The 12,560-nt window shown below is 38.9% G+C and overlaps 1 non-coding gene across 1 annotated transcript; it reads right to left on the bottom strand.

The window, feature by feature from the left end:
- Positions 1-5,249: 5,249 nt before the first annotated feature.
- LOC145406487 (5S ribosomal RNA) lies at positions 5,250-5,366 on the bottom strand. The gene has a single exon (XR_013898530.1). It is a non-coding gene; the product is annotated as a 5S ribosomal RNA (ribosomal RNA).
- Positions 5,367-12,560: the final 7,194 nt, after the last annotated feature.

Genomic DNA, 12,560 nt, shown 5'->3' with positions numbered 1-12,560 from the left:
ACCTCAACATAATAGTACTGAATTACTCCTAATGCAGATAATTTCTGTTCAGACAAATTTACAATTTGCACATTTTTTTTTTAATTCTTGCAGTCATGGCTACAGTGCATGAAAAGCCATTAAATTTAACCCTCGTGCTAAGGTAAAATTCCAAACAATATCAAAACGATTTTACAACAATTCATGTACATGCTTTTGCAAGTAACATTTTTTTGTATGTCATGCAAACATGACGGCCCAAGTTATAAAAGTCTGTTAATTTCATATCGATACTGCAGTTTTGTTTACTTTCTCATATTACTATTTATATGACTGTCAACTTCCCCACAAATTTCCTTTATACAACTAATAATCTTGTGGAGCAATTTCACCTAAAGAAATATGGTTTATAATCTAACAAGAACCTTCGTAATATAGAAATATTACTTTTTTTTTTATATTTAACCCATCCCGTGTGGGTGACATGTTTACATGTCCTCCCGGGGCTATCCGGGGTGCACGTATGCATGATTTAGTGTTTCGCGGCATTGTTTGAATATTCTGCGGGCTATTTCCATCACAAGCAGCCACAGGCAACCATCCTGCATGCATCTGAGTCATGCTTTAGCCACCTGCCTGCCTCCGTAATGGATAGACCTATGCAAAAAGTGTTCCCTGTATCTGGATCCTTGGCTGAGCACCAGCAGCTGCTGACATTAACACCAATGAAGGCCAGGAAAGAAAAGGCCTTAGTGATAGTGTGATAGGGAAAGAACTCAAGGTGACATTATCACCATTTGTGAGTGGAGAAAGTGACTTCCTCTCAGGAAAGCGACCGCCATAATGAGTGTCAAAATTTATACGTCATGTGAGGAGGGCAGAGGATGTGACTGTACTGTGTGCCCATCATTTCCGCCTGTATTTTTATCTGTTATTTCTGATGACGGGAATGGTTCAGAGGGTATTGACGATCCTGGAGAGGGGGATATTGGCATGGATAAGGAGATTGAAGATGAGGTAGGGAGTGGAGAAAGGGAGGAGGTGGAGGAGGGAGGGTGAAGGGAGAAGGAAACGAGTTGTGTTGATCCTCGCACCACCCTTCTCTACTTACGTGAATGATGGAAGTAGAAAGTTTGTTTCATGATGAAATCAGTGTCTTACTTTTTATTGAAAGTTTCCGTGTGTGTACTGTATGTTTGTTATGATGAAAAAGTACAAATCACAGGGGGAAAAAAAAATCATAGTGGAAAATGTGGTGGAGAAAGGGAGAAGGGAGGGAGGACGGAGGAGGAAGGGTGGTGCCTTGTGCCACCACTCTATTTACATGAATAATGGAAGCAGAAAGTTTTTCATGATGAAATAAGTGCCTTATATTTTTAATTGGAAACTTTTGTGTGTGTATTATTATGAGGAAAAAAATTGTTATAGTGGAATACAGTATTTTTGATCACAGACTACCTATATAATTGTTATAGTGGAAATACAGTATTTTTGATTATGAACTACATGTATAACTATTTTGTTCACAATACTTTATATTTTAGGTTTTATGTAGTAGTAGTAATGGTTGTTGCTGTAGTAGTAGTGGTATTATTTGTAGTTGTAGTGGTACTAGTTGTAGTAATGGTAGTTGTAATAGTAGCAGTAATAATAGTATTATTTGTGGTAGTTGTAATACCCAGACTTCTAGTCGCACAGCGGTGCCAGAATGGAGTGAGTGCAAGCCAAACATACATCTCCGTGTGTATGTGTGTGTGTGTGTGTGTGTGTGAGAGAGAGAGAGAGAGAGAGAGAGAGAGAGAGAGTCTGGTAAGGCATCTGGGTATTATGCATAAGTTAGTGTTAGTTTTGTACATACCGGTATGTTGTTTTTTGTGTAATTAGAAAAAATGATTTCACTACTGTGCATATATTTATGTGAATAATGAAAGCAGAAAGTTTGTTTCATAATAAAGTCGTTGCCTTATTTTATATTGAAAGTTTTTGTTTATACATATTTCTTATGATGAAGAAGTACAAATCAAAGGAAAAAGAAAGTCTTAGTGGTGAGGATTTCCGATTATGGGCAATACGTAAATAACTACCGGTACTTTGTTCATAATGTTTTGTTTTAGTTCTTTTTTTGTAGTAGTACTTGTAGTGGTAGTACTTATGGTAGTATGTGTAGTAGGTGTGGTAGTCATAGTAGTACGGTAGTTGTAGTTGTGGTACTTGTAAAAGTAGAAGTTGTAGTGGTGGTAGTTGTAGTATTAGTAGTAGTTGTAGTAGTGGCAGTTGTAGTTGTAGTAGTATTAATAATAGTGTTATTTCTAGTTATCGTAATATCTAGGCTTCTACGGCCAGAATCGAGCATTGTATGCTAGAATCGAGCGACAATGCAAACCAAACATACATCTCCATCTGTGTGTTCTTACCTAATTGTTCTTACCTAATTGTATCTTTACAGGAATGAGTCAAGCTCGTACCGTCCCGTGTCTTAAACCATATTTATTGTACGTATCCTTAATTTTGTGAATTGTTTTGGCACACACTATTTCATTCGGTAGTGCATTCCATTGATCAATTGCTCTGTTTGGGAAACTGACTTTCCTTACGTCTTTATCACCTCTCTTCTTATGCAGTTTCTTGCAGTGTCCTCTTGCTGATGCTTCTCCATATGTTAAGTAATCATTTATGTCTATTTTCTCCTTCCCTGATATGCACTTATATAGCATTATCATGTCACCTCTTTTCCTTCTTTCCTATAGTGTTGGTAGATTCAGTTTATTTAGTCTTTCTTCGTAGCTTAGGTCCCTTAAGCTTGGTATCCATCTTGTAGCGGCCCTTTGAACTTTTTCAATCTTGTCTATGTGTTTTTTGAGATGAGGACTCCAAACTACTGATGCATATTCCAGGGTTGGTCTAATGAATGACGTTTATTATCCTTCTTAGCATGTCTTCATTTATGTATGTGAATGCTATTCTCATATTTGCAAGCAGTGTATACATGTTCCGTACCTTCTGGCTGATGTGGTCAGCCGGAGATAGTCTGTTATTGATAATCACACCTAGGTCTTTCTCTCTTTCTGATGTGTATAGGGTTTTATTTCCTAACTTATAATCCCAATCAGGTCTTTTTCCACTTTTACCAAACTTGATTACATGACACTTGTCCACATTGAATTCCATTTGCCATGTACTACTCCATTCATGAAGTTTATTTAATTCTTCTTGTAGCTCTTTACAAGAGTCTGTGTTAGTAATTCTCCTTTGTATTTTTGCATCATCTGCAAACATATTCAGATAGCTCTCATTTCCAGTGTTACTGTTTATATCATTTATATACACTAAAAACATGATTGGTGCCAGCACTAAACCCTGTGGTACTCCACTAGTCACTTCTTTCCATGATGAGTAGTTTCCTCTTAGTATTGTTATCATTTCTCTTTTTATGAGAAAGTCTTGCATCCAACAAAACAGGTTGCCTCGAATTCCTCCTTGATGGTACAGTTTCCATAAAAGTCTTTGGTGTGGTACTGTGTCAAAAGCTTTCTTTAAATCCAAATAGATACTGTCCACCCATCCTTCTCTTTCCTGCATTGTGTTTGGTACTCTGTCATAGTAGCTCAACAGATTAATAACACATGATTTTCCTTTTCTGAAACCAAACTGTCTTTCTGTTATCATACTGTGTTCTTCTAGATGATTTACCCAAGCTTTTCTTATAAGCTTTTCTAATACCTTGCTTACAACACTGGTCAGTGATACTGTTCGGTAGTTGTGTGGATTTTGTCTATTTCCTTTCTTGAATAAGGGGACAATATTTGCTTTTTTCCAAATATCAGGTAATTTACCTTGACTCAAAGATTTCTTGAAAATTAAAAATAATGGTTTACTTAACTCCTTTGCACATTCTCGTAGTACCCAACATGAAATTTCATCAGGACCACTTGCTTCTCCTCTGTCTAATCTACTTAACTCCTCCTGTATTACTTTTTCTGCTATTTGTATATCTGGTAGTATGTGTGGACATGCATGTTCCACATAATCCCTCTAAAAAATTTTTTCTTCTGTAAAAACTAATTGGAAATTCTCATTTAGTGCTTCACAAATATCTTTCTTTTGTTTATAAGTGATTTCCTCCTCTGTAATGGATTGTATTATATCTTTTATTTTGGTTTTGCTTCTGATGTAGCTGTAAAACAGCTTTGGTTGATCACTACTTTTATTTATTATATCCTTCTCAAACTGTTTTTGGGCTTCCCTCCTTATTCTTGTATAATCGTTTCTTTCCTGTTTGTAATTATTATACGCCCTTTCACTATTGTGTCTTCTGTATCTATTCCACAACAAATCTCTTCTTTCTTTTGATTTTTTACATTCTGTATTGAACCATTTCTGTATTTTCTTATCTGCTTCTTTGTGCTGTGGGATGTACTTCTGGACTCCTATTTCATAAAATTCACAGAATTTTTTATATACACATTTAAATTTTGTCCTCTAAGCTAATTTTCCCAATCAACTTCTAAGAAATACTCCTTTAGGTCTTGATAATTTCCCTTATTATAGTTTAGGCTCTTTTTGTAACTGTCATTGCTGTTAACTATGTCATATGCTATCCTGAAGTTATAATTTAGTACTGCATGATCGCTTTTGCCGAGTGGAGGGTGATATATTAAACTGTCAATATCATTTTCTTGCCTAGTAAATATTAGATCTAGCACTGAAGGTACATCAAGTCCTCTTTTTCTGGTGATTTCCCTCACATCTTGGGTTAGGAAAAACTCTTGCACGAGATCCAGGAGCTTTTGGTCCCAACAGCTTTCTTGGCTAATTATATCTAGAGTATTCCAATTTATATTTGTATTAAAATCCCCATTTTATGTAGTAATGATCTTAAACTCTGAATTGTACCCTCTGCCAGGTCCTCATATTCATCTCTTTCCCATGTGTTTGATCTGGGTGGCATGTACAAATTGGCTACAATTACTTTCCCTTCAGATGTGTTGATCTCTACTGCAATCAGTTCTACTTGTGATGGTATATCTAGTTTTATTTCATTGACTTTTAGATTTTTCTTAGTTAATATTATAATTCCTCCTTCTTTTTTTAAATTTCTGTCACTTCTCCATATATTGTATTCCTCTAAGTTTAGTATGTCATTGGATATTTCATTCATTCATTCATTGCCAGACGCCATGTATCCCAGACGGGGTGGCCAATGGCTTAGAGTTAATTGTTTTACAGGGAGGGGCACTAATCCTCCACCAACCCCACTTGACACGTATGGATGCCAACAGCATCTGGTGTTCCCAGGCGGTCACCCATCCAAGTACTAACCAGACCCAACATTGCTTAACTTCGCTGATCGGACGGGAAGCGGTGTACTCAATGTGGTATGGCTTGGTGTTAATTTTGTTTCAGTTAGGCATATTATTTGTGGTTCATTTTCTCTGACAATCATTCATCTCTAATAATTTAGATACCATTCATCCACATTTGAGTACATCAATTTTATCATCTTGTTTATATACTTGTCATGACATGGTTTTACTACCTTCCTCCTTTTTATTCCATCCTGTTTGTGTACCAGTTTCGTACCTGCAATCCTATTACTTTGTAAAAAAATTTCTTCTTCTCCTCCTCTGATCTTCCCTCATTTTTGGTTTTGCTTCATCCCTTTTCTCTTTCAGTAATTCCAGTTCCTCTTGTGTTAGGCATCTTTTTATCCATACATTTTTGAACTCCTCTTTTTCCATAAGATTCTTTGCATTTTTTAGTATCTCTTCCACAGTGTTTACACTCTGGAAAGTCACCTTTAGAGGTCTTGTCCTGCTTTTCTCGTATTTCCCTAACCTTTTGTGTTCCTCTATGTCTGTACTACAGATTTTCTCTGATATTTCTTTCAATAAGCTCATTACATTTGCCATCTCCTTTTTGTCTCTTGTGATCTTATTCTTTACTTCTTCCTCTTCTATACCAGTGATTACTATAGATTTGTTTATATCTACTGAATCTCTGACCAACTTTGGATTGTTTTGGATTATTCTTTTCACTTCCTATTTAATGCTTTTTTCCTCCACCCTTGTTTCTAAGTCTTTCTTTACTTTCACCATTTCAGCATACGTGGTTTCCACATCATTTTTGTAGCTTTGCACAGCTTCATTCACCAGTGTTATCTTCTCCTCAATATCACTGCTCTGGTCTATAAGACTGCTTACTTGCCTAATTGTCTCTGTGTCATTTTTGAACTCTTCCATAACACTCTCGTGATTGACTGCTGTACTTGCCATTTCACTAATTTTCTTCCTAAGTGTACTCAATAATTGAGTGAACTAACATTGGAATTATTCCACTGTTAGTTCACTGATGGTTGTGTCTTTCTTGTTGGCCTCCCTTCCTAGTTTTTCTATTTCTTCCTTTTGCAAGTGCATCTGCTTCTTTATTTCATCAATTTCATTTTTGAAAGCCATTTCTAGTTTGTGTACACATTCAACCAGTCTATTGTGAGTCTCCATTTCAACCAGTTCTTGGTAGAAATCATCATTTTGCTTTCTACCTTTTTCCCTTTTCTTTTCCAAATTTGCTTTACTAAAGTATGTATCCATTTTGCAATACTAAAAGTACAAAGTATGTACTTACATTCCCCGTGCTGCTGTAGTCTAAACAAACGTCAGATGACTGAGTGCATTCTTTCGTCTTGGTTCTCTTTTCTGTTTGAACAAGTCTTGTTTAAACTTATTTTTTTTTCTTTTAATAATGAAAAATCATTTAGTCTAACCTGGTACAGAGCTTGACTCATACAAAGATACTAATTTAGGTAATGCCACTGGCCGTGTTGGTTCGGTACGGAGCTCCGATGTTGCACATCTGCCTCGATTGACTCCCTGTGTGTGTGTGTGTGTGTGTGTGTGTGTGTGTGTGTGTGTGTGAGAGAGAGAGAGAGAAAGAGAGAGAGAGAGAGAGTCTGTCTGTCTGTAAGATGGGGTGGCGGCCTTCAAAGTCGTTGCCATGGTTACTGGCCTACCAGCACCAAGTACGACCGATTATGGAAAATTATTCATGTAAATAGTGTTTGCAGTGGATTCTGGTCTTCTGGAAGTGTTATCAAAGTGTTATTATTGTGAAGGGTTACTGTAAGCCTTACTTGTGTCACCTAATCTCCACCACGCATACAGACACTGGCAAAAAAACAACAGAAATTGTCCTCACTCCCCGCTCACTCACTGTCCCTACATGCACTTCACGGACCATCTGATGCAATCAACTTGAAGTCGAAGGATTGTTGAGTAATATGACACCTTGTTTGTTTTATCTGGTACAGTATTAACTGTGATATGAAGGTTTAAAATTAGATGATTTTCCCTAATTTTCTCGGGAATGCCCGGCTGGAGGGAGTGCTCGCAACAGCATCTGCTGGACTGGAGGGGCTAAATCCCTATAATTACATTTTAAGTTTTGATGATTGTAGGGAGAAATTTTTCCATTTGACGTATTCACCAAGGTTGTTAAATCAATCTGTCTATCTATGTATTGCCAGATGCCTCAATCCCATTTGGGGTGGCCACAAACAAATCGCCTCCACGTCGCCCTGTCCCTTACCATTTCACTGCCCTGCTCCCAACTCACACCTCCCTCTCTCATATACCTCTCCACCCCATCCCTCCATCTCATCCTCGGCCTCCCCCTCCCTCTTCCCCCCTCCACCTCACTCACATACACTCTCTTCGTCAGTCTTTCACCCTCCATCCTCTCCACATGGCCAAACCACCTCAGTGTGTTCCTCCTAACGCTTCCTCTCACATCCACATCCACACCACAACGCTCCTTTATATCCTCATTTGTCAACCTGTCTCTCCATGTGACTCCACAGGCTCCTCTTATATAACTCATTTCCACTGCTCTCACTCTTGACTTGTGTCCTTTCAACAACGTCCAAGCTTCACTTCCATACGTTAGAGTTGGTATCACAATACTGTCATGTAGTAAATTTTTCACTTCCATACTCACTTCCCTGTTTCTTATCACTGCTTTCAAGGAACCAGCAACCTTTCTTCCCTGATGTACCCTTTCAAGCACTTCACCCTCCAAACCTCCATCCTTACTCATCACACTACCTAAGTACTTAAACGTACTCACATTTCCATTTCCTCACCATCCAACTTCGCTGTAAATTCACTGACTTCACCTCTCTCAAAGACCATCACTTTACTCTTCCCTACATTCACATTTAGATTCCGTTTCTTACACACTCTCCCAAACTCATTCACCAAGCCCTGCAGCTCCCCTTCGTCTTCACTCAACAATACAGTATCATCTGCAAACAACAGTACAGGGAGTTTCCAAACACTACCCTCTCTCACCAGGGCCACTCCGACATCCATTATCCTATCTTGTACCTCTTTTATTATCCCATCCATGTACAGATTGAACAACCATGGAGACATGATACATCCCTGTTTCAACCCAACCTTCAAACAGAAAAATTCACTCAGTTCACTATCCACATGCACTGCAGCCTTAGCACCATCATACATACTCTTCACAGCATTCAACAACTTCTCATCTACTCCATATATTCTTAAGATTTTCCACAATCCTTGTCTATCCACCCTGTCATATGCTTTCTCCAAATCCATGAAAGCCGCATACAACTTCTTTCCCTTCTCTAGAAACTTTTCCACTAAAGATCTAAGAATGAATATCTGATCTACACAACCTCTTCCCTTCCTAAAGCCTCCTTGTTCTTTTCCAACTAATTCCTCTGTTCTTTCTCTAACTCAGTCAATAAGTATCCTATCATACATTTTTCCTGTTATACTAAGAAGACAAATTCCCCTATGACTACCACACACACTTTTTTTCCTCTTTTCCTTTGTACAAGGGAACAATTACACCTGACTTCCAATCCTCCGGGACTCTACCTTCCTCCCAGGCCAATCTGCACATCTTCCACATCCATTCTACTACTAGCTCTCCCACATGCTTCAGCATTTCACCACAAACTCCATCAATTCCTCGGGCTTTCCCCAATTTAACATTCTTCGTTGCTTCCACAACTTCTATCCTACTGATTTCTTCTTGTCTTTTCACCTCCCTCCTTCTCCCAGCCATTCCCCAGCCACTTATACTTGCATTACTTCCATCCTCTATGTTCAACAATTCCTTAAAGTGTTCTCTCCATCTGGTCACTTTTTCTCCCTTCTCCACTAGTAATCTACCATTTTTATCTTTCACTCCTCTGCTAACTTCACTTCTACCCTGTCTTACATTCTTCACCTCTTTCCAGAACATTTTCTTACAATCCCTCCACTTTACACTCAAATTCCTTCCAAATTCCTAATCCACATTCTTCTTATTCTCTCTTACTAATCTTTTCACCTCTCTCTGTCTTTCTACATATAACTCTCACTTCCGCCTCTCAACTTCTTCCATGACCCTATTTCTCATCCATTCATTATATGCTTACTTCTTTTGTGCCACAGCCTGTCTCACCTCTTCATTCCACCATGCTGTTCCTTGCACCCCCCTCCATCTTCTCTTTATCCCAAACACCACATCACATGCTGCACATATTTCTTCTGTGAATATCCTGCACATACCTTCCACGTCCCCCATCTGCTCCAATTCATATTTACCCAATCGTTCCTCCACTTCTCTCTTATATTCTGCCTTTTCCTCATCCTCTTGTAACCTTTCCACTCTCCTTGCAAATACTCCTTCTTCCCGTCCTTCCCTTCTTCTGTTTCTCCATCTTATTTGGATCTTGATTCTGGCCACCACCAAGCAGTGGTCAGAAAGTCTACTCCCCCAACCTCAATAAGCTCTTGCATCCATTAAACATCTTCCCATCCTTTCATCCACACACACACAATCAATGATTGCCTTCCTTTCATTCAGTTCAACACCCACCCTTCTCATCACTCGCCATGTATACCTGTGGATCATTTTATGCCTGAAGAGGGTATTGGCTATCACCAACCCCCTCCCAGCACAAATGTCCACTAACACACAGCCATTCTCATCTATCTTAGCAGGCACACCCCACTCATCAGCTGATCCATCCACCTTCACATTCCCTACTTTACCATTCATATCACCGATCAAAAACACTCTCATTCCTTCCAAACTTTTTCATGCACACTTCCACATTTGTCCAGAACTCTTCTCTCACTCTGCTTGAACGATCTTGCGTTGGTTCATACACACATACAATCTCTCACATTTGTATTTCAACTTTTAATCTTACCTACACAATCCTTGACCCAACTCATCTATACTCTCTTATGCTCTTCATTCATCTTTTTCTCACAACTATATGCACTCCTTGTTTTGCCTTCTCATTCTCACCTACTCCTGCACATATACCACATCCATACTCCCATTCTCTCACCTCTCCATTTAATTTCAGTTACTCCACATACATCAACTTTCGCACCCTCAAGCACCTAGACAATCTCTCTCTCTTTCACATCATCATTCGCACCTCATATATTCCATCTTGCAATTTCCATGTCCTTTGTCCGGTCCTTGTTAAATCGCTTAGGTTATATCTTTGTTCCCACAATCATATTTTTAAATTATCTGAGCTCACAACTTGATGGTAGCTTAATATAGCACTGGACCACTCACAGCATGTATAACGTAGAAGTCTCCCTTCTTTTATTTTAAATAGTTTGTAAATGTCGCCAGAACCGCCTCTCTGCCTTGCTGATTCCAACGTACATAGTCTGCCTTTAGGGTTATCTGACAGAGTTTAGCATTAAAGTGGATAAAATCCCTTCCTTTACATATCCTCTGCAACTTTCTTTTTACGGCCGTACTAACTAATATATGTGGCGTAACAAACTGGTGGACCATATGGCAAGTTTCTAGGCTCAAGGAGGGTTATGGTTACCAGGGATTTACTTGAACCTTCAGTTGCTCCTACTGTGGCCATTTTCTACATTTTCATTGACTTCCACCTCTTCATAATGTCATTTCCTCCCAGGAAAACAACAGTACGATCATGCTCCAAGTCCAGCACATAATTTAGCTGATCATCATCAGAAAAGGAACTTGCCTTTCCACTTGGAGCCCTGTAGATGCGTATTTCCGTGTCCAGTACCTCTACGGAAAGCGAAAGTAAGCTGTGTCCCACAGACCCGAACTTGAACTCTTTTAACACCTCAGCACACATCTGTTTCCTCACCTTGGGCACCAATGTGTCAAGAAATTTCTAGCACTCTTTTCTGATGAGTGTCTAACAACAACAAATGTTAAATTTAGATAACAGGAGTATCTTACAAAAACTAAGGTATAATTAATACTCTAACTCATCCATAATTATCTCCTTACATCCTGGCTAGCCTCCCCCCCCCCCGACATGGCCAAATCATAAAGGTTACTTAGCTGGATAGAGTTGAATTAACAGATGACGACAGGTTGGAGGATTCGATCAGTTTGCCTGGGCCTTTCCAAGCGTCCTTGGTGGAACTATTTAGAAGGTGCAACTTGAATGAGCTTTCGGAACAGAATGAAAAATGGCGAGTCTCCCCTCATAGGATTAAGAGATGTCAAATATTATTTAACTACAATTGCTTTAATACAGTGATTTACCTCACGAAATTTCAAAGGAAAATCTAACAAGTTAATCTTTGTTTAACCTGAGGCATCCTGTCGACATGTGGGTACATCATAAATGAACAAATATCTACCTATTCTGAGTGGTTTGCAATAGTTACCGCTACCATAGAAAACGTGACAGCAGCAGTGTGGCTCCAGAGTACACCATGCCAGGTTTCAAAGGATCACCTGTATAGACCACTTCTAAGCTCAGCTGAGCACTTTTTTTGTGATTTACCATTGTTTTTCATAAAAAAGGAGGTTTGAGCAAAAAGAAAGAAAAAAAAACTCCAAAATTGGTCGGGATTGGAGGAGGGTCATTGGTGAATAATTAGTCGGGATGCAGCAGGTTAAATAAAACTGAAGTCAAAGATTCACTTTGTCTATGTCAAGATATGGTAGACCTTCCTCCATTTTCCCTTCAGGATACCATGTCATCCTACCACGCAGATGCAGTCATGACAATGGAAACTTTCTAAGTATTTACATGTATTTACAATATAGGTGTCCACAAAGGTTAGATGCAGTAGCATTTAATTCATTAACGATAAGTATTATTAACAAAAACTGATATCGATGAACGTCACCATAGATAGACGTGGATAGATAGGGAGGTTGGTTGTAGATCATTGAAGCACCGCCTGTATAAAAGTTGTGAGGTATCAGATGGCTCAAACTTACTACCGCTTAGTAAAATGGTGTGTCGTCGACTAGAGTGAATAGGCATGTCTCTCTCTCGTTTTCACCTTTCCTCTTTGTGTATCATAAGTGAGATGCATTACAGAGTACTCTTGGGTTATGGAGTTTATTGTACACAGTTATATCGAAGTGTAATTGACAGTGTAAAGTAGCGTGATGGCAAAATCTCCTAGCTGACCCTATCTCCTGCCTTCTGCCCTGGATTGTATTCTCGGGCTCTTTCTCTACTCTTTTCTCACCTGAAGGGCATCTCTCTGACATTATATGCAGCTCGGAGAGGATGTGTGTGTGTATGGTGT

This window comes from Coenobita brevimanus, chromosome 70 (genome assembly GCF_032717465.1).
Source record: "Coenobita brevimanus isolate Jiangsu-jjx chromosome 70, ASM3271746v2, whole genome shotgun sequence".
In the NCBI taxonomy this organism is placed as follows: Eukaryota; Metazoa; Arthropoda; class Malacostraca; order Decapoda; family Coenobitidae; genus Coenobita; species Coenobita brevimanus.
This window is presented reverse-complemented; position numbering and strand designations above follow the sequence as displayed.